Source organism: Lithobates pipiens, unplaced genomic scaffold (assembly GCF_037356315.1).
Source record: "Lithobates pipiens isolate NorthernLeopardFrog02 unplaced genomic scaffold, aLitPip1_a1.2 Scaffold_18, whole genome shotgun sequence".
Lineage (NCBI taxonomy): Eukaryota > Metazoa > Chordata > Amphibia > Anura > Ranidae > Lithobates > Lithobates pipiens.
In genome coordinates, this window is record NW_027507758.1 from 291,340,551 (window position 1) to 291,346,550 (window position 6,000).

Here is a 6,000-nt window from a genome sequence, read left to right on the forward strand (position 1 = left end):
TCAGCATTCCCACTATTGTTATTTATAATATATAACTACTTGCAGGGCACTGGACAAACCACTAGGGACAAAAGGGTTGTGAAATTATTTCATACAGTAATGTAATCTGTAAGATTACAGTGTACTGTATGTATTATGATGTTTACATTTTTTTTATTTGCCACCAGGCTCCGCCCCTGTGCGTTGTGACTCTCACAGGGAATGAAGCCCGGCACACTGAGGCATCGGGCAAAGGACAGAGCCAGCGGACACAGCAGGGGGGGACATCGCAGAAACCTGGGGACAAGCTAAGTACACTGCACCAGGATCCTGCAATGCAATCCTGAGTGTGGCCCGGGGTTTCCCACTAATGGTACTGAAATTTAACCCCGAGCCACACTCAGGATTACCACCAGGGAGGTTAAGGTAAGTCTTTCATAATGTGCTAGTAGGTGATGCATTATGATACTTTATGACCTTAACTTGCAGGGGGAAGGTTTTGTTTTTGTCCAGTACTGCTTAATGGCCCATACACACGATTCGAATATCGTACGCTAGATTGTACGACCTTTTTTGCTTATTAATAGTCGCAAGTAGAAATTGAACAGGTAAACAAAGTCACAAAAATTCTTGTATGACAAAAAAAAAATCGGAAGTGATGTCATGTGGTGTAATGTATTTGTACTGTTTTTTCGGATGACAACTGACTAAACGAAAATCGTATGATCTGGTATCGTACAAGGAAAATTTTCGTGCTTGTGCGGTCGAATAATATTGGATGAACTGTCTTGATCGCCTCTCAAAATTAGTGTACGCACGATCCGAAAATCATACGATTCTTCCTTGGGCAAAAGTTTTTGTACGATATTCGGATCGTGTGTACGGGCCATTACTGACTTTTTTTTTATATCAGAGTATCTGTGGGGGAGATTCACTAAGGCCCCTTTCACACATGCGGTCAGTATGTCCGTATTTCATCCATCCGTTTGCGGATGAAATACGGACATACATGCATCCCTATGGGATAGCGGGTGTCTGCGGATGAACATCCGCTGACACTCTATATCGTCCATCTCCGCTATGATCCGATTCTGTAGACGGAGGAAATTCCTATTTTTCTATCCGTCTGAGGAGCGGAGCAGATGAACACGGAAAGACGGTCCGCGTTCATCCGATCTCCCATAAAGGAGAGCGGTGATCTGACAGGGTGGTCCCTGCACAGTGTGCAGGGACCACCCTGTCATCCGCCGGCTCAGCAGGGATAAACGTAGCGATCCCCGCTGAGAAAACGGATCATCACGGGGCGGATCATTACGGATCCGTCCCGTGTGAAAGGGGCCTAAGGCTGGTACACACAGAATTTGGTGCAGCTGTGCATAGTAACCAATCAGTTTCTAGGTTCTATTGTCAAATTGATATTAAAAGCTAGGGTTTGAAGCTGATTGGATACTATGCACAGCTGCAGTAGATTCTGTGTGCACCAGTTTTAGTAAATCTCCCTCAATATGTGATAGAAAGCAAGAGGCATGACTTTTCTCCTGCATCACAAACAAGGGTTACACAGAGGACAGAGGTAGACTAGCACACTACAGCTATGCCTGGCTGGGAGTCTAAAAGCACTGAGTGGGCCAGGCTATGCTCCCTCTATGCACCCTAAGGTTTCATTAAATTGTGACCAGAATGGATCTTTAAATGCCTATTTTTGGATCTGCGGTATTTACTACCAAACAGGCAGCTCACAGAGGAAGTAATTACAGATCTCATTAAATTCCCAGCCATGTGTTCATTACACATTACACACAAGTTCATATAAAATATAGAGATTTAAGAAAAGGGGTAATAAATGTATACTTTACTATAAATGTGGGACAACATCAACTTTAATTGCTGCATACTGCAACAAATGTGTGTTTTTCTTCTTTTCTTTTTTTCGAGAACATGATGTCATATTTTAGGAAACATTGTTTTTCTTTGCCTCTGAATAAATGGGGGCCCTTTTAGTTCAGTTTCTCTAAATATCCTTGTTTGCAGCTTTCAGGGAGTTGTGGCTGCAGTTTATAGACTTGGAACACAGTTCTCCAAACACATCTCCTCTGACTCTCATAATTATAAAAAAACAGGCTGAGAAGAAGGCCTGCTGGAATGTTTCAACTCACTTAATAAATAGAACTGATTTAACCATTCAGGTTCTTTGAGTGGACAAAATACAAATATACTTATATGCAAGTTTAGCCTGTTTTATTAGAATCACAATCCACTGATAATAAAAAAAATAAAAGATTTTTCAGAACTATTTATATATTATTTATATTTTGTCATATTGTTTGAAGACTTAACTATCTAATGCCTGTGAAAAACTTATATTCTAGAACCCCTTGCTGCACTTACTTTACAACGGGAAGCAATCTAATCCACAGAGTGTGTGTGCTGTTCTATTTTGGCTCACAGGCCATTTGTGTTAGACGTATTTATGACTAAAGAGCTCAACATTTGCGGCCTGCACAGAAGCAAGCAGATCAACACACAGTTGAGGAATAGGAAGACACTGCTAACATTCCTCAGAACAAAAGAGTCAAGGGGAAGTTGTCTGCTCCTATCTCATGAGAACTTGTGACTCTTGCTTGCTGTACAGTATTAATGCTTACACAGCCTAAAGATATGTTAAAGTGTGCATAAAGGCTGAGAGCATTATCAGAAACTAATGTATGCAATGTGTTAAAACTGGTATAGATGATGTCATGCCTTCTTTTAGCTGAACCTTGCTACAGGCATTTCCATACTGTTGATAAAAGCAACAAAAAAATAAAAAAAACTATAAAAATTACGGGGTGATGTATTAAAGGAGTAGAGCTGATCACTTAGGAAAGTTTAGGGTACACTTTGCAGTGTGAATGTTAACTTAGCTTGGTAAATAAGCTACAGTTGTGTTCGCTTTGAATACCAAGTCGTGTGCAAAAAATGTTTGGGTGATTAAAATAATTCACTTTGGTGAATGAACATTCACTTTGCTATGAAATAATAAAGCTCACCTTGCTTTATGTTCCATGTGCTGCTTGACATGCTAATGCATTATATATTATATTATAACATGCCTAAATCCTAGATCAGTACCAAATATAGTGGTATTGCACATAAGTTAACAAAACATAACATGTAATTACTTAGTTTGTCTTTGTATATATTTGTTAAATAAATCGATTTACTATAAGTTAAGTAAGGTAAGATGAGTGCCTTCACTTTAAGCAGCCAATCACATGCAAAAAAAAACAAAAAAAAAAAAAACGTTCCCTTTGTTTCCTTTGAAATTCTGCTGTTTTGTATTAGATACTTAAAGTAAGCATAAGTTTAATTCACCTCCCCTACATCTCACTTTAGTTTGCTAGTCCAGAACCCATTGTCTCAAATTGATAGCCCTGGATAAGGTCTGCTAGATTTTGCATATGAAAAACATTACTGCTGGCACTTGCGAATGTTAACATTCCACTGTCCTTCTCTGCGGGAAATAAGTGGAATTAAAATGATACTAATTATCCATCAGCAGAATAGATTGAGGGCCCTTTTCCGCATGCATGTGTTTGGGTTACAGCTTGCATGCTGGGTCATTTAAAACAAGGCAAAGCCGTAGTGTTTCTGTGCCCTTAGGTTTCTTTTTTTTTTTAATGGGTCCTTACAGATCTTATAGACCTTTGTCAGAAATTATATGAAAAATATTTTCAAACGATGATGTCTGCATGCTTTTTATTTCGGTTTACTTTGTATATGTGTGCAGTTTTCATATACTAACTATACCAATGGTGGTCAACTTTTTTGACATAGGGAGATTCAAGTGTGTCCCCTGACATCACCAAAGGTCCACACATAGAATTCAGTAAATATAGAAGCATGCAAAACTGCCAGAAACGGCACATATGCAACAGGAGATGATCAGAGACTACTAGCATGCTACCAGAGATGGTAAGAAACTATGAGCATGCTGCAAGTGATAGTCAGAGACTGCAGACATAATACAAAAGATGGTCAGGGGCTGCACTGTACAAGAGATGGTCATAAAACGTGGACATGCTACAAGAGATGGTCAGACTATGAGTAGACTACAAGAGATGGTCAGACTATGAGTAGACTACAAGAGATGGTCGGAGACTGCAGACAAACTAAAAGAGATGGTCATAGAATGTGGTCATTCTACAAGAGAAATTCAGAGACTGTGGCCATGCTCCAGCAGATGATCAGAGACTTCAAACATTACAACTTCAGGAAGAAGTTGTAATCTGGAGAGACATTACATTGGATTGCAAAAGATTACTGCTATCACAGGCCCTATACAAATCAAAGCTCACATCATTGTGCTTCCTACAAATATTGCTCTCCGCAAGATCCATTATAAAAGATTAGAGCAGTGGTCTCCAAACTGTGGCCCGGGGGCCATATGTGGCACTTTGCTTGCTTTAATCTGCCCTGGGGGTACTATCTCTATCAAGTATAGGAGGAACTATTCCTCGCACTGATACGAACAATTGGCCATAAGTCCTGCCACTGACACCAATGATACCAGGATCTATTCCATCCAGTGACATCAGTGATGAGTTACTATTCCTTCAACCGACACCAACAATGGGGCATAAGTCCTGCCACTGACACCAATGATACAAGGAACTACTCCATCCACTGACACCGACAATTAGTTATTATTCATTCCACTGACACCAGCAATGAGTTATTATTCCTTCCACTGACACCAACAATGGCACATTATTCCTGCCACTGATATCTATGATACAAGGAATTATTCTATCCACTGATGCCAATGATACAAGGAACTATTCCATCCACTTACACCAACCTTTAAGTACTATTCCTTCCACTGACACCAACATGGGGCATAATTCCTGCCACTGACACCAACAATGGAGTATTGTTGGCCATTTTCAACTCCTACTGGCCACAATCTGTCCCCCTCACCCCAAAACCTGAAGGACAGTAAGCAATCCCTTTGATTAAAAACTTTGGAGACCCCTGAATTAGCAGAAAAAAAATACAAAGACAACTAAGATGGGCTTCCCTCACACTGCAAGAAATAAATGCTCGTTTAAGTCTAGGGGGCTGGAAAAGGCACTTTTACTTACATGAGCCTATTCCTCCAGGCTGCAAAGCCAGTCTCCCCAGCCACTTCTCCCTTATACTCTGGTGGTTTCAGGTCCTCTGGTGTCATTAAGACCAATGCAGAGCCTATAGCCCTGCACTGGGCATGAGAATGCCAAGAGACCACTCACTGCCATGCGTAGGGGAGAAGAAGAGAGCGCTGGCTGCCAGGGAAGTGGAAGATTGTGTAGGTAATTCTATCCAAGCCCTACTACAAAGGCTGAGTTTTACTTTCAGTTAAAAGCTGGCCACACACTAGTAGAATTTAATTTTAAAATGTTCATTTTAAGAAAGTTTTTTTCTATTTTCTAATTATTAGTGGCGTCAAAATGATGTTTGCTTTCAACCAAAGTGAGGAGAACATTTTTGAAAGGCCCGGATGGAAAATGTTTCTCAAACAAAGGAGTTTCTAACAGAGTGTGAGTGCAGTCATTGAATGTACTGAGAGTTTTCATACCGATGTTCATACAACCTATGCTTGAAAATCTACAAGCATTTGGTCAGTTTAAGGAGTATACTGGTTGGTGAGTTGAACTGGGAATTTTCTCTGGTTTTGTCTTGCAGTTTAAGGAGTATGTGCCTTCACTGGCTTGGGCAAGCACCAAACACCCAGGGGAACACACAATAAGTGGCAAAGGTCCTCAGTTTGGGCACCAGTGTCCTATACCCTTGTCTGAGGAAGTGAGGCTTTGAAAGTTTCATTTTAAAGCTAAGTTAGAAAGTGTAAAAAACAAAACAAAAAAACTTTCATATGAGTAGCAGAAGTTTGAATTTAAGCCTCATACACACAATGAGAATATCGGATGAATATTCGCCCAGTTATTTTGCATGCTTTTTTTTTGTATGCTTGTCTCATATCGAAAATGAAGAGGTTACTAAAGT

The 6,000-nt window shown here is 40.1% G+C and overlaps 1 protein-coding gene across 1 annotated transcript in view; it reads right to left on the minus strand.

Annotated features, from left to right (window-relative positions):
• SLC16A10 (solute carrier family 16 member 10) overlaps nucleotides 1-6,000 on the minus strand; it is a 145,043-nt gene that overhangs the window by 137,560 nt on the left and 1,483 nt on the right. The gene's annotated exons all lie outside the window — the stretch shown is intronic.